This window comes from Perognathus longimembris, chromosome 3, assembly GCF_023159225.1.
Source record: "Perognathus longimembris pacificus isolate PPM17 chromosome 3, ASM2315922v1, whole genome shotgun sequence".
NCBI classification, from domain to species: domain Eukaryota; kingdom Metazoa; phylum Chordata; class Mammalia; order Rodentia; family Heteromyidae; genus Perognathus; species Perognathus longimembris.
This window is the reverse complement of record NC_063163.1, coordinates 41,840,309-41,861,102: the sequence shown is the minus strand read 5'-3', so window position 1 is coordinate 41,861,102 and position 20,794 is coordinate 41,840,309.

The following is a 20,794-nucleotide window of genomic DNA, read 5'->3' as shown; positions in this document are numbered from 1 at the left end:
TTTCTGTGGAAGCAGATGCGGGATTACAATTTTGAGCACTGAATTCTTAGTTCTGGACAAAAACTGCAGAGGTTAGATTGCTTTTTAAAATCAGGATCCTTTGTCAGTTCCTCTCAAACTGCCAGTTACAGATATCAAAAGACACACATGGGACTTCCTTCTCTAATCCAAATTTATTCTTCTAAAGCATTAAAAGAGTGATTTCCCATAAACTGAAGCATATTTACTCATTCAATATGAAAGCTGTATTTTACTCTGGACTCTACATTTATTCAATGTACTTGTAGAAACAAGGTCAGAATTAATGAAATGCTAAACATCATCTATTTAGAGTAATTGTGTGCTATCAAATAAAATCCTAATTAGTGAGTTTCTAGTTACTGTTGCAAGTGGAATAAGATGTCAAGAATGGATGAATGAATCCATTTAGAAATACCATCAATACTACTAGAGCTGGAAAGAAAGTTGGTGAAAATCCAGACACATAAATATCCCACAACAGGCTTGTCAACAGACTACGCATGGCTGAAAGAGACTAACTTAACTGATATTATCTAAATAAAGAGAAAAGACATAAAGAAAACAGCAATGATCAGACCGAGAATATAAAGACTGTGGGATAATAGGAGACAGTATCTAGAACACCGTAAGTTGCAAGGGGCAAAAAGACTATTAGAAAAGTCATTACTGAGAAGTCTTCACAGTAATTAAGGAAATCAAGTTACATAATGAAAGAGTACTGAGAACCTTATGTTTGATAAATACCAAGAGGAGAATTAAATTTTAGAAAGTGCACACTTAGATACATCAACTTGCTGAATACTAGAGATAAAGAGAAACCATTTTAAAAACCAGAGGAAAGTGAAATAGTAAGTGTAGAAGAACAATTATCAGAATAATACAAGAGGAAAAATAGCCTTAGATTCTCCAGGTATATGAAATTATATACCAGAATGTTGTACCTTTGCTAGTACCCAATTCTTACTGTCCAAAATATTTATGAAGAAGGAAGGTAAGAACTGTTCCTGAGTCTGATGCACAATGCTCTTAGAAGTTTCCAGGTTTCCAGGCTGGCTTGCATGAATCATCCCACAGGCACATCCTCCGGTGAGAGTGCTTAGTCCCCTCCAACCTGGAGAGGTCTCTACAGTACTTGAAAGATGCACTTTGACTTTTCCCTTCTGCTCCCACTTCACATTCTCCACATCCTCTTGTCCTTCCTGGCTCTCTGCATTTCTCCCTTTTTGCTAAAAATTCCCAGCAGGATTGAAAAAAATAGCATTTTTTAAGTAGCACTGGGCACTGGGGGTTGAACTCAAAGGTGTCATGCTTGGTAGGCAAGTGCTTTACCAGTGAGCCGAATGTCCACCTCTTTTTTGCACTAGTTATTTTTGAGATATGATCTCTTTTTTGTTGCATACCTAGACTTTGATCCTTCTAATTTGTGTTTCCCAACACAGAGAGGATGACAGGCATGCACTACTGTGCTATCTTCTTCCCTTTGAGATGGTGTCTTAACAGACTTTTCTGCTCAGACTATCCTGGAAATGGCAATGGTCCCAATCTCAGCCTTATATATAGCTTAAATTGATAGGTACATGTCCCTGCACCCAACTATGCAATGAGAAGCTTTGCCTAGGCTGGCCTCCAACCACGATCCACCTGTTCTCAGCCTCTCGAGTAGCTAGCATTACAGGTGTTAACTACCAGCACCAAGATGGCAATTCATTCATTTCAAAAAGATGTTTGTAGACTAACATCCACAGAATCTATGTATATAATGTGTACAATTTGATGAATCTAATTATGAAAGCATTGTCACAATGTGTCATGTGTGTCCATTGCATCTGAAAATTTCTTGCAATCATCTTTACTCATTATTTTTAAGTAACAAGAACACAATGTAAGAGCCAGTCACTGAGGGCTTATACCTATAATTCTAACTACTTGGGAGGCTGAGATCTGAGCATCACAGTTGTGAGACTCTTTCGTGTAATTTATTTTTAAAATTTAATTTTACTGTCAAGGTGATGTACGGAGGGGTTACAGTTACATATGTAAGGTAATGAGTACATTTCTTGTCAAATATTGCTACCCCTTCACTTGTTTTTCTCCTACTTTCCCCCCAAACTTCTCCTCCCTCCAAACTTATAAAGTTCATAATGTCTGTGAGTATCATATCTCCAATTAACCAATAGAAAATTGGAAGTGGTGCTGTGGCTCAAAGTGGTAGAGTGCTAGCCTTGAGTGGAAAAAGCTCAGGGACAGTGCCCAGGCCCTAAGTTCAAGCCCCATGATGGACAAAATTTAAAAAAAAAGTACACTATGTAAGAGCCACCCTTCTAGCTAAAATTTACCTTTAGATACTGTGCAGTATTTTAGTGCTACCCTTAACCATCTATGTAGCTGAAACTTTATATCTGTTGACCACTGTCTTCCTGTTTCCCTCTTCTTATAGTTCTTAGCAAGCGCTGTTTGATTTTCTGCTTATAAAAGTTTAGTTTATTTAAATCCCTCATATAATTGGTGTCAAGGTTGTACTTATTTTTGGTAATTTATTGAAATTGCTCTGAAAGATATCCATTTCTCCTTACAGGAAGTTCTTATTAGAGTAAAATTGCCATTTGACTCAAATAACAGGACGACAAGGTAGAGAAATATTTGTGGGATTTTATTTTATTTTGTTGCTCCAATACATGATCCAAGGCTTTTTTCTCTACTTGTGGCTTATGTGGTTGTAAACTAGCTCCGTAACAATACTGCTTTCACTCCCAGAAGAGCAACACACATTGCTTGACAAATATTGTTACACCATACGACTTGACATACACAGTGCTTGGTTAAGCCTGGACTGGCCTGTAAAATTCCGTCTTTTCTCTTTCCTTTTTTCTTTTCTCTTTTCCTTCCCTTCTGCCTTCCTTTCTCCCTTTCTACTTGCTTCTTTCCTTCCAATTCTCTTTTTCTTCTTTCATTTCCTCCTTTTCTACTATCAAAGGGAACTAATATCTAACTCAGGCTCACATATATTTCTGAGTGAACCAAAGAATTTAGTGAACAACAACAAAAAAAAGCAACTGAATCTGAGCAATAGCTCTGTTGACAGGCAATTTATTTTGGTTTGGGTTGAGACCTAGGGGTCCTCCATGGGGCGTTGGAGAGAGGATTTGATCTTTGTTACATTTGGATTGAAGAAGAGGAAATTCAATTATTTTAAAAATCCATTAGCTAATGAATGGTTTATCCATGTTCCCAGGAAAGTCTGGCTCAAATATTTTGGTGGGCAATTTCTCAGTCTTAAGAGAAAGCAAAGTGAGGTGTGCTAAGATAGATGTGGCTTGTGAAACTAACATCTAAGAGGTGAGCTGAAGAAAATGGAGCATTAAATTCTGTCTGAGCAATAAGGCTGCGGAAACTTGTAAATCTTTGCTTTGAAAGGTGCATGAGTGATTGAATTCCATGAGAATCTGTGCAAGTTACATGCTTTGGGAATAAGGAGTTGATTGATACGTGTAGCCTGTTTTATTGAATCTATAAATGCCTGACTCTAATTTATAGCATAAGACTCAAATGTTTACATCATAAACTCAGAAGGACAAATTCATAAGTGTCATGTTATTGAGGGTTCAAATCATATTTCTTTACTTAAAGATGCCATCCTTCACTCTCTGGGGAGTGCAGCCTCTTTTTAGTTGCTGTTCTACTTTTTTTTTTTTTTTTTTTTTGTCCACTTGTTGTCTGGCTGAATCCACTAAAATGCAAGTTCATTCTGTTTTGGAAGTAGGAACCCAGCTTATCTTGTATATAATGCAACTTTTTTTTTTTTTTTTGGCCAGTCTTGGGCCTTGGACTTAGGGCCTGAGCACTGTTTCTGGCTTCTTTTTGCTCAAGGCTAGCACTCTGCCACTTGAGCCACAGTGCTACTTCTGGCCGTTTCCTATATATGTGGTGCTGGAGAATTGAACCCAGGTCTTCATGTATACGAGGCAAGCACTCTTGCCACCAGGCCATACCCCAATCCCATAGTGTAACTTTTAACAGGATCCAGAACATACATATTGTTCAGCAATTAACAAAACATCTCATACTGTAATTACCAAACATAACTCATGAATGATGCCCATTACTGTATATTTTTAAATTTCCTAGCTCTAAAGATAGAGGTGGTCATATGAAAATAGACTCATGGCCAGTTGCCAGTGGCTCATGTCTATAATCCTAGCTACTTAGGAGGCTGAGATCTGAGGATCGTGGTGCAAAGGCAGCCCCAGAAGAAAAGTCCATACTATTCGTATCTCCAGTTAACCACAAGAAAACTGGAAATGGCACTGTGGCTCAAATGGTAACGTGCTAGCCTTGAACTGAAGAAATCAGGGACAGTGCCCAGCCCCAGAGTTCAATCCACACAAACAACAACAACAACAAAGAAAATAGTCTCAAAACATTTTTGAGTAGAGGAATGGATAAATGAGTGAATGAGTACAATTATATAATCCGTCTAAAAATGCGAGTAGGAAAATGAGCTAGAGTTTTGAGTTTCTGTAAAATGACAGTGATAATTCAGAACACTTTTCTGTTCTTATACCTGAGATATGCACTTTAGATATCCAGGATTTTAGAGAAGGAAAACACATAAAACTTCCCAGTTCTCTTATTACTATCAGCTCCTAGAGGCTTCTCAACTCATCTCTATTTTCTCTAAATGAATGTGCACCAAATGGTCCTTTCTACACACAATTTAGGTTGTTTATTTCTTGACAATGCATTGCTTCTCAAATTATCTTAGCACACCTTTATTTTTATCATCGCCATCTCTGTCACTACAAACTATTATTGGCTCTTTCTATGCAACAAACAGAGTACTGAGATGGACACAGGGAGGATTCCCATTGTGGTGGCCAAAAGAATAGTCTTCCAAAGACGGCCAACTGCCTTGCCTATGTCAGAACCTGTGAAAACGTTACTTAGTATTTCAGGAACTTTTGCAGGTGTGATCAAGTTAAGCATTTGGGGATGGGATCCAGAGTTATCATATGCTGAGCCAACATAATTAAAAGGATCCTCCTATAAACAGGTGAGTGGGTTAAAGTCATGGAAAATGGTATGATGATAGTCACAGAGGCTGGTGTAATATGATGTCAAAGTCAAAGAAACTGATTTTACTCGGGAACCTTCAGAAGGAGCTAAGTCCTAATGGAACCTTCATGTCAGCCCCAGTAAGCTCCCTTCAGACTTCTAGCCTTCAGAATAGTAAGGTGCTATGTTCTGTCACTGGATTTGTGACAACAGGAGCCATAGGAAATGAATTCAAGAACCTGGTGTGAATTTAGCCCAACCCTTCAAGCTCAACCCTTCAGGAGTTTATAGAACTGTTGATTTTCCATCATTTACACTTGACTTTTTGTATACAAGTAACTGACTAATCCTCACTGTCCCTACATGCTCCTTTCTCATTTCTTACAGCACACATCCCACCTGCTATATCATCACCCATTCATTCTCATTGTTAAACATTTTTCAGTTTCACTGGTGTAACATCTTCCTGATAACTTCCCCTATTCCTGATTCTTACATTTTCCATGGACCAAAAAAATTATTTTCTCATCAAGGCACTTGATCATAGAGTTAGATCTCAGAGCGTTACAAACTCATGACAGTTTATTATAACATTTGTCCAATGAACCAGCAGAGTATCCACTCTGCTCAGCAACTTTCAGTTCCTCGAATTCTTTACATGTTCTCTCTAGGTGAACCATGGTAGTAAGCCTTTGTGTTTTAATGTTGTTTTTAGATGCATCACTTGCTGCTGAACTCCAGAAAATAAACTAAATGGTCTAGAGTCTTCTGTCTTTCTCTCTTCATACCTTTTCATGCCACTTCTGTTCCTAAAATGTGTTTTTTTACAATGTTATCTCTCATACATTTATTTTCCCCTCAAAGTACAGTAAAAAAAGGTTCTAAAGAGTGCACCACAGTACATGAACTAAAATTTCTCCCTCTCCTTTGAACTCTTATATGTATCCATTTATTCACTCTACGTATATTACACAATACATCTATATGATAATTACCTTGCTGCTGGTAGAGAGGTAAGTAACAAAATGTGTTGTGACTTGCAATCCAGTAAAAGAGGCAAGTATCATAACCACATAATTATTTATTAAAATAAAACATCTCAAAGGAAAAATACACAATGTTATTGAACTCTAAACAGGTTTAACTAATCAACTGAAGAAAGCTAAGGTGGGCTTCCCTGATTGATATGAGATCTCAGCATTGATGAGGAGTTAGATGGAGTATGGAAACAGGAAATAGCTTGTTAGAAGATACAGCCTACAGAAGGGACAAGTATCAGAAATGAAAGGATCATGAAACACTGTGTACAGTGTGTGTGTGTGTGTGTGTGTGTGTGTGTGTGTGTGTGTGCGCGCGCACATGCATGTATCCTGGGGCTTGAACTCAGGTCCTGTGCACCATCCTTTGAGCTTTGTGCTCAAGACTAGCTCTCTCCACTTGAGATATAGTTCCTCTTACAGCTTTTTGATGGAGACTTTAATTGGAGATTTTTTTTTTTTGTATGTGCTCACTTTGAATCATGATCCTCAGATTTCCACCTCCTGAGTGCCTAGGATTACAAACATGAGCCATAGATGCTGGCCTGATTATTTAACACTTTTAAAGACAGGAGAAAAAGTAGTGCTGTTGTCAACATTAAGGGCCAACTTGAGATTAGAGGAGCAGGCAATATCTAATTTTTCAGAGTGTCTCAGGCCATGGGCTATTGGTTTTGAGATCATTGCTTATACATATATTTTTCTGAATCTAGCACAAGAATTGAAAATTTAGTTGAAAAGTGTTTTTCTTGCAGTTTTTGGACTATGTTAAACCATCAAATTTAAGAGTTCATCTGAAAGCCAACAATTGGAATGTTTCAAACAGGAAGGTGAAACAATCAGATCTGCAATTTCATGAGGATCATTGAGTGCAAGGTAGAAATTAATTATAAATAATGATGATGGGTGAAGATGAAACCCATTGTCAATGTAGAAATGGAGGGAAGTAAACAGAACTGGGAGAGTTCAGGAAGCAACAAGCAGGCAGACACAGTGAAGAATTAGATATAGGGTCTAAGGGGAGCACAGAGAAGAAAGCAACTTTCTTGATTGGGGACATGAACAATTAAAAGGTGGTAGATCCCTACTCATGGGAGAAGCAGGATGGGAGCTTAAGAGCGGGCAAGATGCTAATCAGTGTGGCTGCAATTTATTAGAGCATCTCTCATGTTGCTATTTGGAATATGTAGCTTCCTGCCCAGCTCTTCCCTGCCTACTTGTCCATGATATGTATTCATGATATAATGATTATATCAGTTAATTACCAACCCCTTGTTGCCACACTAGCATCATAACCTAACCTATGTTTGTCTGCTAGGTCTGGAGCATGAACAATAGAAGAGTAGGTGGTAGAACCATTCACTGTGGGGGTCCCAGTGAAGATGAATGATCTGTGAAGGTCAGTGGAGCAGTCACATCAATAGTACAAGAAGTGCAAGCAGCATGTTATTCACTAGAATCCACTACTTTTCCACAAGAGTCAAGAGAGGAAAATCTAAGCATTAATGTCAAATGAGTAAAATAGCATTATAATACTTTCTTGATTTTAAGTAATGAAAGTAGATAATCTGTTTGTCACACCTATGAAGTAACAATCATTGATACTTTTGATTTAAAGAGGTAAACTCCTAGAGCTATGACTTGTAGTGACTAAAGTAGATGGCCCCTAGTACATTTGTACTAAGTGCAACTTTTCCTGGCATGTACCTGCCAGCCCATTTTCCCCCTTGCTGTGAAGACATGTCAGGCTTTTTAGTGACATCTTATTGGTCCTCCTAGGTTTACTGCCATGCATGAAAATGAAACAAATTAGTTAGGAAAAGAAATTCTGATTCTTTCTCTTAGGCTTGGTACTATTGAGCTCGCATCAAGTTCCTTAATCTCTTTGATCTATAGTTTCTTTGTGTATGGCAGTTGAGGAGTTCCAGTTTGGAAAGACATCAGATGAGTACCCATGTATCTGTGGCTGAGATAATTCTATGCTGTTTCACATGGCTTTTCTGGTACTGAATTTCTCAGTAACATTGTTTCCTCTGGTTGGGCTGAGTATGGCCATTAGGAGAAGCACAATGTAGACTAGTCCTGTTGGCAAAACTCAGAATGGTGGCAACTTGGGGTATAGGTTTCTTCCTTGCCTCATGGACAAGGAGAGGTCCGAATGGAAGCTGCTTAGCCTGCACATACAGCAGGCCATCCAATCTTCTCTGTTTCTACGTCTTTAGCATTTTATTAGCACATTAGCTGTACAAAGAGGTTTCTTTGTGACATTTCCGCATATTCACACAACATATCTTGATCACACTCACCCCTCTCCATCTCTCTCCCTCACCCTCCTTTCCCCTTCCTAAAAATTTTGAATTAGTATTCCTCAGAAGGCTAAACATAGAGCTCCCCTATGACCCATCAGCTCCACTTTTGGGAATCTACCTAAAAGACCACAAAGAAGAGCACACTAAAGCCACCAGCACAACAATGTTCATCACAGCACAATTTGTCATAGCTAAAATATGGAACTAACCCAGATGTCCCTCAGTAGACAAATGGATCAGGAAAATGTGGTACATATACACAATTGAATTTTATGCCTCTATCAGAATGGCATTGCCCCATTTGTAAGGAAATGGAAGGACTTGGAAAAAATTATACTAAGTGAAGTGAGCCAGACCCAAAGAAACATGGACTCTATGGTCTCCCTCATAGGGAATAATTAGCACAGGTTTAGGCTAGTCACAGCAGAGGATCACAAGAGCCTAATAGTTATGCCCTTATGAATGCATAAGATGATGTTAAGTGAAATGAACTCCATGTTATGGAAATGACTGTTATATCACTGTTGTAATTACTTTCAACATACCATGTGAAAACATAGCATCTATTGTTGATGATCCTCTTATATGCCGTTACTGTGGTTGTACCTGCAATATCACTGTATCTCATCTAAGTATCCTGGATACTGTATATACTGGTATTAGAATTAGGGAAGTGAAAGGGAATATCAAAATCGAGAGACAACGGATGAAAAGACAAATGACTCCAGAAGCAATACTTGCAAAACCATTTGGTGTAAACCAACTGAACAACTCATGGGGGGAGAGGAATGAGGGAGGAGGTAACAAACAGTACAAGAAATGTACCCAAGGCCTAATGTATGAAACTGTAACCTCTCTGTACATCACTTTGACAATAAATAAGAAAAAAATTACTTCAACTAGAAAAAAATTGAATTAGTTTAATTTTTAAAATTTTTACACATGTAATAAAGTATTTCAACCATATTTGCCTTCCTTCACATTTTTTGTTCACCTTCTCTACTCCCACTGGTACCCATCCCTAAATAGGACCTGTTTTACATCGCTGTCATGCCTTTCTAGGTATGCATTAATTGCTCAAATGATTTTAATTGTATGGCATTTTACACATGCATCTACTGTACTTTTAATTAGATTAACCACCTTCCTTGCTCTTTTTCTTTTCCCCATCTCCCACCTATCTATTGTTAAACAACTTTTAATGAGTTGTGTTATGCTATCTTCAAACATACTAGTGGGGGGCATTTTGTGTTCATAAGTGAAGTGGAATTTTATTCACACAAAAAATAAAGTGAAGAAAATTATCAATATACATTGTCATCTTTAAATTTCTATGCATCTATCAGAAGGAATGATTTAGCCCCATTTGTGAGGAAATGGAAAGACTTGGAAAAAATCATACTAAGTGAAGGGAGCCAGTCTCAAAGAAACATAAGCTCTATGGGTTCACTCATTGAAAACAATTAGTACTTGTCTAGGATAGTCCTAGCAGAGGAACACAATAGGTCTATAGCAATGTATATATGATCACATAAGATGATCCTAAGTGAAATGAACTACAAGATTTGGAAATAAGTGGTTTATCTTTGATGTTGTTATTTCCAATGTACCCTATGAAATTATGCCTTTTTTTCTTTTGTCTTTCTTACCCATACTTTTACCCCTGTGGTCATTGTAACTGACTTTGGTACACTGGGGTATGTATGTTTATCAGAACGAGGGAAGGGGAACATCAAAATGGAGAGACAAGGGAGGTGCAAAGCAATACTTACAAGACAGTATGCTATTAACCAACTGTACATCTCAGGGGATGGTGGGAAGGGTACTTGGGAGGGGAGAAGGTGGAAGAAAAATGAAGGAGGAGACAAAAAGTTTGATAAGAAATGTACTCACTGCCTTATGTATGTAACTGTAACCCCTCTGTACATTAGTTTGAAAATGAAATAAATTTAAATTTTTTTTTCAGAGACTGTGAGGTAAAATACATTCTTGGTTTCAAAAATGCACAAATTATACTTCCTAAGAAAAGTACAAAACATTTATACTTAAATAATGATACTGTCTCTTGAATAAAAATTCATATTTCTCTCTTTGTCTGAGCCTGGTTAAATTGTTGTATAATTCCTATAAAGTGTGAAATTTTACTCATAACAGTATTAGCAAAGTCACTGATTAGGGAGTGTTAGGTGACTAGGGCAATTGGCTTCTCTAGATCTGTAAAACACGTAATCAATGTAAGAAATAGTTTTAATAAAACAAACCCTATAAAATGTTCCAGTAACAGGCAATACATTCTGTGTAGCAAGAAAAATAATGAAGTAAAATCATTCCACCTTTCTGATAACAAAACTTCTCTGTTACATCAAAGCATCTTTTTATATCCTTACCTTATTATCTTTAAGTAGTTGTACAAAGAAGTTGCCATTCAAAAAAGTTTATGAATGTAGTGCCTCTTGATCAATGTCACCCTTTTCAACATACAATGTGTTTTGATATTACTCACCATCTATCATTTTCCTCTACCCTCCACCTAATCCCCTGAGAGTCCTACAACAGTGACTATATTCTTTTATATATACATGTAGAGATTATGCATATGTGAGTATATATATATATGTACATTTGTGTATTTTTAATGTCTAGCTTTTGTACTTTAAGAAAACATGTGACATTTGTCCTTTTGGATCTGGTTTAATTGATCTAACATGACGTTCTCCAGTTCTGTATTTTTTTCTACAAATGACACAATTTCATTCTTTTTATGGTTAAACAATATCCCGTTGTGTATATATGTCAAATTTTCTTTGCCCATGAATCAGTCAAAGGATACCTAGGCTGCTTCCATAGCCTATTGTGAATAGTGTTGCAAAACACATGGGTATGCAAGTGTCTCTATTGTATCCTGACATACATTCCTTTGGATATATATCCAAGAATGGTATTGATGGAGAGTCTGGTAGCTTTATTTTGTTAGTTTCTGATGACCTTCCATACCTACTTCCATAGTGGTTACACTAGTTTATATTCCCTCAAACAGTGTCATTTTCCTCTCCCACTGACTTCCCCACATCCTCACCAGTATCTATTTGTGCTCTTGTTGACCATTCTAACCAAGAAGAGAGGAAATCTCAACGAGTTTAAGTTTTCATTTCCTTTATGGCAAGGAATGTTTCAGGTTGCTTCTTCCACTACAATATGAGGAAGGTAAGGTTCATTGTCTGCTTGTTCACTGATGGATGGCACACATCTGCTGGAGTACCTGGCACAGACTGAGATGACAGTAAATACTAGTTGGATAAACAAATGAACTTTGGCTTAGCACATATTTCATGCTAGATGTTAGTCTGGGCATTTCACATAAGCTGATTCAGTACAGTAGCTTTGAAAATATAATTTTACTTTTAATATTCAAAAATCTTGTCTTAGCTCACCTCTGAGCCAATAACATTGATTTAAAATCATTTAAAAGGACCTTTTTTCTGGAAAAAAAGGTCTGCAGTTCATTGAGAAATGTACACTTGGGAATAATTTCCAAGAAACAAGTAATTCAAGAGGTAATAAAGTGCCTTTTCTTTTTTTTTTGAAGGAAAATGATTACACAGGCCCCTATGTCTGGCAACAAATGTGAAAATACAAATGTATCCTAAGGCAAATTCTTTTTCTAACTTAATTTTATTGTCAAGGTGATGTACAGAGGGATTGCTGTTACATATGTAAGGTAGTGAGTTCAGTTCCTTTTTGCATTAAAGAATTTTACTTCAATGATACCTGGTCATCATTTTGGTAGGCAGCAAGCCAAATCAGAAACCCAGAGTACTCTGAACACTTTTTCCACCAAAAATAACTTCTAAAAGTTTTAAAGGATTTGTTCATTTATATGTCTTTAGCAGTGTAAGGGGAGGCACAGAAATGGAGGGACAAAGGGTAGAAAAATGCAGCAGTGGTACTGACTGGACACTGAAAACAAGGGCTAAACCATAGGGAAGAAAAATGCAAGAAAAAAATAATTTCACATAGTACATTAAAATGTCTTGGAGTTCATTTCTCTTAGCATCATCATATATGATCATACATGTATAGACACTGAACTATTGTGATCCTCTGTTAGGACTATCCTAGACATATACTAATTATTACCAGTGAGGGAAAACAAAGAATCTATGTTTCTTTGGGTCTGGCTCAGTTCACTTAGTATGATTTTTTTCCAAGTCTTTCCATTTTCTTACAAATGGAGCAATGCAAATCTTGGTACCACTGGTATTGTATATATGTTCATCTGAATTAGGGAAAGGAAAGGGAGCATCAAAATGGTGAGACAAAGGACAAACCAATGCAACAGTGATACTTACAAGACAAATGTTGTAAACTAACTGTATGACTCTAGAGGGGGATCAGGAAGGAGGGAATATGGGAGAAAAATGAAGAAGGTAATAAGTTTGATAAGAACTGTACTCACTACCATACATATGTAACTGTAACCTCTCTGTACATCACCTTGACAATAAAATATTTAAACAAAAGAAATGTATCCTACATGACTTATATAACTGTCACCCCTATATCCATCACCTTTATAATAACAATGTTTTTAAAAAACTGTCCTCGTGTTTCAAATATCTTAATTTTTCATCAAATATTGGCTGATATAAGGACAACCTATAGAGCTTCCTAGCAAAGTAAGCACATTAGAATATCCTCCAACGTATTTGGCAGTGTTTTCATCTTGGTTTTGTACTGGTGTTTGAAGCCAGAGATTCCTAATTGCTAGGCATGTGTTCTAGAGTTTGAGGCATGTCTCTAGACCTTTTTATTTTGGTTAGTTTTGAAGAAGGTCTTACTTTTTGCCCAGGCTGACCTGGACTACAATTCTCCTACTTCTGTGGTAGGTGAGACAAGTGCTCAGCTTTTTCTGTTGAGATAGGGTCTTTCAATACCGCCCCCCGCCCCCACATACTCCCTGTTCCCCAGTCTGCATTGAAAAAACAGTCCTGCCAAATCTTGTCTACTGAGTAGCTAAGACTACAAGTGCAAGCCACTGGCACCCAGCCCATTTCCCAACTTTTAACAGTTAGATTACAGTTACCTAGAAACATTATCTGGTGATGTCTTCATTAATATAATCTACTAATTAGGTTATCTTGGTGTATAATTTATATGCAGAGAAATTTGACTCATTAATGAACAGCTCTGTGCTTCCATGTTATTCCTATCACCAGGTTGTTGTCTCAGAGGAATCAGAGGAATATATATGTGTGTGTATCATATATAAATATAGTGTATATAACATAGCACATATACAATGTATATAGTACATATATGTGCATTTTATATGTGTATATTATGTATTATATGTGTTATACATTATAATACATATTATATGTACTATATATGCCTGCACACTGGTGCAAGGTACTTGAGATAAAGAATGTGGAAGACAGACCATCTCTGCTCTCATTAAGCCAATTGTTCGACTCAATTCTCCTAACACAATTTTCTGTTCCTCTGTTCTGTTTGAGAACTTACTTGTTCCTAGGTATATTTATGATGTACACAGGTTCTCAACCAGGTGGATAGCTATTAAAATCCATTCTTTATCTCTGCCTTCCATAGTTTCTTTATTATCTTCTTTGCAACAAGATTTTGTAGATGAGAAAGAATTTTTAGGTGGACAAATTATTTTTGCATGTAGGGATCCTCCGTCTTCAATCTGTCATTTCATTGTAGGTTTAGAAATCCAGTGTTCACATTTCCTTACAATATTTATTGTGGCTTTGCATCCATCTGCTCAAACCCAGACTAGCTAGTTGACCTTGTACATGGAAATTGATACAGCCCTCTGCTAAGACTACAAAAGGTTCTGTGTTCTAGATTTTACTTAGCTAACATTCTCGTGAGTTACTTGTTGATAACTCAATAAGAAGTATGATGTTTATATTACATTTTCCCTCTTATTAACATAGGAGAAAAATTGTTTTCATTGTTTCACATCATAACAAGTTGTGATGTTAAGTTATGACAGTGTACATTGTGAACAATGAACAAATTCCTCAGTCCCTGCTTTGGCCTTACATATATTTCATATTAATGTCATTACTACTTATATACGTTAGTGAAAGTATTACTCATTTGCAAAGTTAGGTCAAATTGTAATCAGGCTATAGTACAGCGCCTCTTGAATCCATTGTTGGGGTTTAGAAATGGTAAAATTTGGCTTCTAATAAATTTATTAATATACCTCAAAGGCTTCTAAAATGTGCATACCTTTTGACTGATATTTTAAATCTCCATCTGAACAAAACGACTTAGACATTAGTCATAATTATGGGCAATTACTTATGTCCAAACTGGCAATCACAGTAATATTTGTAATAAGGAAAAATTGGAAATCCCCCAAATCTTAACAAAAGAAGAACGATTAAGTAAATGATGGAGAAGCCACATAATTAAATATTATTCAGCTACTAAAACTATTTTGTCAAGAGTTTTTAATAACATGGGTAATAATTATGATATGCTATTAAAATTGCGTAAGCAAGCACAAGGATAGAAAGGCATATATTTAGTTTGATCTCCAGTTTGTGAGAGTGCATATAGAATAATTTCACAGTGTCCATCTATCCTTATATTTCTATAATTAACTGTTTCCATGCTGACAACCATGAGAATAAATGTTATGTCTGCAGTATTAGAAATGTTCAGGAACATAGGTTAAAATGGGCTGACGACACACATGGAAAAGCGGTGAGATGAAAACTGGGAAGAGAAAGAAGAGAGCAAAATACTGTGAAAATTGGATGTAATTAAGGATGCAGCAGAGCAGATGGTATATTTCTTTGAAATCAGCTAAAGCTTTTGCAAGAATGCATTCGTGGGAGAAAATGTTGAGCTATTTATTGAGTAAATCTTGGAGTTAATCTTAAATATATACAAGACCAAAGCAGAAACTGGGGAATTGTACATTGTCCATACTGTGCAAGGAAATGAGCACAAAGAAACCCAGCAATGGTGAGTGCTTCTGTCAGGGAGTAGCTCATTTAAATTGTCACCAACTAATTGTTCAAACTCAGTCTTAGATCCCAGGAAGTGGCACCATTTTACTGAGGGAAATATTAAGCTCTTCCCAGACTTTATATTACCTTCAGTTACTTTTTTTTTTCTGAAACTGCAGTTAATGAAGTAAGAGTGTGATGTGACAGATGTACGTATATCCGTATGCGTGTAAATATGTTTTGCCAGTACTAGGGGTTGAACTCAAGGCCTCATAGTTTCACTTAACTTTTTTCCTCAAGGTTGCTGCTCTACCACTTGAGTCACAAAATTCATTTCTAGCTTTTTGCTTGTTAATTGGACATAAGTGTCTTACAGACTCTCAGCTTGGCTTTGAACTATGATCCTAAGATCTCAGCCTCCTGTGTAGTTAAAAGTTTCTGGCGTAAGCCAGTGAGCATCTGGCTCTAGATAATTTTTTTTTAAGGATTGGAAATGTATTCTGTCACAGTTTTAGAGAAATTCCATTTCTCCAATAAATAATATTGTGAGTGACAGTGTTATAATAGGCAACAGCAGAATAGTGATTAAATTGCAGGCCTGAGCTAAATTGCAAGGATTTGAAATCTAACTCTAAAGTGTATGTGGCCTTGGAAAAACTATCCACTCTGGTGAGTGTTATTTTTTCATCTGTACCATGAGAATAAGGTGAGATTGAAGGACAAATGGTAGACTTAGGCTATTATACAGCCATTGTAGATTCCTTCATGATTTTTATTTGAATTTTTAATTGGCATGCAGCAGTCTTGTTTATTTGTATATATTAACAGGATAAACAAAATAATTACATGTATCAATCATTTTATGTGCATGGATATATAAGAACAATATATTTAGATATACATAATTACAGATAGTCTATTATAACCAAATAAAGATTATAGGCATGTCCATCAACTCAAACATAATTATGACTCTGTGTTGGGAACCTTGGTAATTCTAATTATTTTGTTATTGCCAAGTATTGATACCTTATGTTGCGATGGAATACTGGAACCAGTTCTTCTATCTCATTGTCTTAGGTTTTCCTTTTTTCCCTGGGGCAGATACTTGGGACAAGAAAGTACTCACTAATTTACATATATAACTGTAACCACTCTGTACATCACCTTGACAATAAAATTAATTTTTTTAAAAGGAGAAAAAAAGAGAGAGATGAGAAAATCAAACTCTTATGTTGGTATCTCTGTGTTGTTGACCTAGATTGGCCTTAAAAGAAAGCATCTTTGCCTTCCTAAACCATGTGCCACTAGTTTTCTTCCCAAGGTGAGTCTCTAAGCTGTAGAAGTAGAATATGTTACTACAAATGGCACATACCACAACATATACATGCATACACCTGGCCCAGATGGAAAACATCCCTATCAATCCTCCAAGTTCAAGAAATCACATTTTTCAATATGAAAGGTGTAGGCACAAAGAAGAATCAACTTTTTTCTTTCTTAATTGAAAAGGAACACATAATTTCAATCGCTGACCTCCTATATTGCATTTTTCTAGGCAGGCTTATTCATAAGTTCCTGCCAGTCTATGGTAGAAGATTAGTTACAATGGCATTTTTCCCCTCTTGGCACAGGTATATTATCTTTTGTCTCTGATCAAAAATAATTTGTATAGATCTTGACTTACATGATTCCTATAATTTGTGAAGAACTTTTGCTATAATATAAAATGAGAACCCTGATTTTAGACATCAAATTTAATCAATGGACCAAAAATATCCACCCAGTAGCATTTATTTGTCAAGGCCTTTATTCAAGGCTGTGAACAATAGAATTAAATTATAAAGCACAATTGATTCTCCCAGAAAGCTAACTGTATTCAGTTCACAGGATGTCAAGTATGCCTCCAGTGTGAAGGGTAAGTAGTTTGGGCCACTCACAAAAATGAGAATAAATTAAGAATGTGTTGTTTTAATTCAGGTAAAACAGAAGGCAAACTAAATGAGTATGTAGACTTTCATTCTTGGCCAAGGTGCCACGGCTACAAAAATTTCCATATCTCCTACAAGAGGCCCAGAAGTTCCATGGGTTGAGTTTGGCTTCTTGGGAAAATAAAAGGAACATTACAGTTATGAGAGAGAGAGAGACAGACAGAGAGACAGAGACAGAGACATCCTAAACTTTCTGTGCAAAGCACAGGATAAGAAAAATAGAAATTTCTAGTATTAAATGTGGAATCAGTCCAAGAACAAATTAATGAGCTAATTGGAAAACATTGGGTAAAAATTTCCCATAAATATTTGCAACTTAAAGGAGTAAAAGTTATCTATAATAAAAATGACAGGCAATGATGTAGTAATGCACAACTATTAATAACTAGCAAATGTTTTGATGGATGGAAGATTTTTACACATGCTGTGTTCTGTAACACTCATAGCAATCATGTGAGTAGGATCTGTGATTCTTGTTCTTCAGCTAAGGATACTGCGTCTAATATGCAGTAAAGTTGAGTGACATCTGGTGATATATATTGGATATATATTGATTTCAGATGAATTAGTGGAATAATATGACAGAATTACAGTTTATTGAAATGTCACATTCTAACCAGGGCTCCCTTCCACACTAGAAGAGACTGACTATAGAGCTAGTGGCTAAATTAAGGACCTATATGCATATTAAAAGTAGGTTGCTCTTAAGTAACAAAGTTTTATCTAGAGGTCTAATACCCCATTTGTGCCAATCCTGGGCCTTGAACCCAGGGCCTCACACTCTTGCATAGTGCTTTTGCTCATGGCTGGAGTTCTACCACTTGAGTTTATACCTCCAGATCCATTTTCATTCGCTCTGTCTCCCTCTTCCCCTCTCTCCTCTCTCTTTACTTTCTCTTGTGTTTTTCTTCTCTCCTCTCTCTTTCTCTTTTCTCCTCTCTCTTTCTTTAATCTTCTCTCTCCTCTCTTTCTCTTGGTTCTCTCTCCTCTCCCCTTTCGCTTTCTCCTCTTTTTCTCCTTTCTCCTGTCTCTTGTCTCCTGTCTCTTCTCTTTTCTCTCCTCTCTCTCCTGGCTTTCTCCCATTTCCTTCCTCCTTTCTCCTCTTTCTCTTTCCACCTCCTCTCTCCCTCTCCCTCTCTCTTCCTCTTTGTGCCAGCATTGGGCTTGAACTCAGGAACTGAGCTAACATTTTGGCTTTTTCACTCAAGGTGTACCCTCTACCACTTGGGCCACAGCTCCACTTCCAGGTATCCATTTTGTATTAATAGGTTGTTCTGGTGAATGCCTTTTACCTCTTTGGCCCAGTGGGATGCCAATACACCTAATTTCTAGGATTGTGATGATCTATTAAACCATAGTTTAGCCTGTGGTTAGAAGAAACATTGACATATCTTCAGTCCATTTCTAAATTTTCTTAAGAATTTTTTAAACTTCAGGAACATTAAAAATATGGTATGCCATAAAACAAAATTTCACAAATCTTTTCTATTTTGACAAAGAATAGAATAGCCTCCTCCACTTCCAGTGTATTCTTTTTTCAAATTGTTTTCAATTTTTTTATTCTGTATCACTGAAGCATAAATAAATAAAATAGAAATTGTATGTTTTTAAAGTATACAGCTCAGTGTGCTAATATACATATACACTTTAAAATCCTCACCAAAATAAAAAAAACTAAATGAACATATTTGTTACTTCACAGATACTAGTTATTTCTCTCTCTCTTTTCCAGTGTATTCTTTACATTGCCTCTAGGTACTTTTATTTTTTTAACTGAGACTTGAACTCAGGGCCTCACACTTGCTCAGCTGGTACTCTTACTACTTGAGCCATTACTCTAGCCCTGATTTTGTTGGTTAACTGGAGACAGAGTCACTGGAATTTTTCTACCTGGGCTGGCTTTTAATTATCACCCTCCAGGTTTCTGGCCCCTGAGTAGGTCAGATTACAGTCACAGCCACTGATGACTGGCTCTTAGATACTTTATTTAAAAAAACACAGTTCTGACAAAAATCTTCCTTTACTGAAATGATTCTAATGAATTATTATTATTATTAAAGTCTTCTATAGTTTGCCCTTAAACTCTCTTCCTAGCTTTGTCCTTAATGCACCTTCTTCTGTAGGCCCTAAACTGTTATCTTCTAAGCATTCCACACCCTTTCAGTTATCAGAGCCTTTGCCCTGGTCCTTCCTTCAATCTGGGATATTCTCTCTACCAAATTCTTCATCTGTCTAGTAATCACACCCCACTTTAAAACTAATTTTTATATACTTTTCTGTTATCTTTGGGTCTTTCAGGTAGAATTGTCTGCTATGCACTTTGAATGCTGTAGTAAAAGTATGTAGGCCTTTGTTTAATATGTCTGAGAACTGAACATGTGATAATCTCTTACATCTCTGTTTTTCCCTCTAGATTATGAGTTTTTACATATAAGGATAATAGTTTCTTCATGTTGATAGTCTATTCCATGGTCCACAATGTTTAGTGAACAAAGAATAACTTAATTAGCTAACTGATTTTAATTAGTTCTAATGTTGAATTTGATTTCCATCTGATCTTATTTGAATGGAAGATTCCTTTTACAAATGAGTAAACAGAATTCATACATTGTTTGCAATTAAAATGGTCTCTTCTACCTCGCCATTAATTATTTTTCCAGCCAACATTAGGAGCTTGTCTGTAATTTAGAGAGAAGACTCAGGAGAATCACGAGAAACATCCCAAATACAATTATTTTACTGTGAGAAACATGGTCACATAAAGAGAGTATTTAAAAGTCTTAATACACATCCTGGTGTTTAGACCAGTTAAGAAAAAATTTAATCCAAAGGCCAGGAGACAGCTCAATGAGTCATGAATATTGAATATGAATTAATTAAGTCTAACAACATCAAGAATTTCTGTCATACTTGAGATATACCTGTGGAAATGATTTGTAATATCCAAATGGCAACTGCTAGATAGCTTTTTAAGTTCTATATTTGAATATTCATATTATTACAGAATTAGGAATCATTTATAGAGCCAAGTAAGGTAACTTGTAAAATGTAAACTTCCCTTTGGTTTAGATAACCAGTCCCCTCCTCAGAGAATGAATAACTGAATTCACATGAGTATGGAACAATATCTTGGGACTTGTGATACCATTAGAGTACTAACAGCAAAGCAAAAACAATCTGTGGGTTTATACATGACTTTAACTTTCCACAAAGCCTTCCTTCCTTCTCTGTTCATTCATTCCTCTTTTATTTCCTTTCTTTTTCTCCCTCCTTTTCTTTGTTCCAGTTAAAATTGCCAAGAAGGGAACCAAGAGCTAACTAAACTTGTTTGAAGTCCCAATATATCTTAAACCTTTCAAAGTAAGGTAGTTATTTCTTAAAACAATGACATTTTA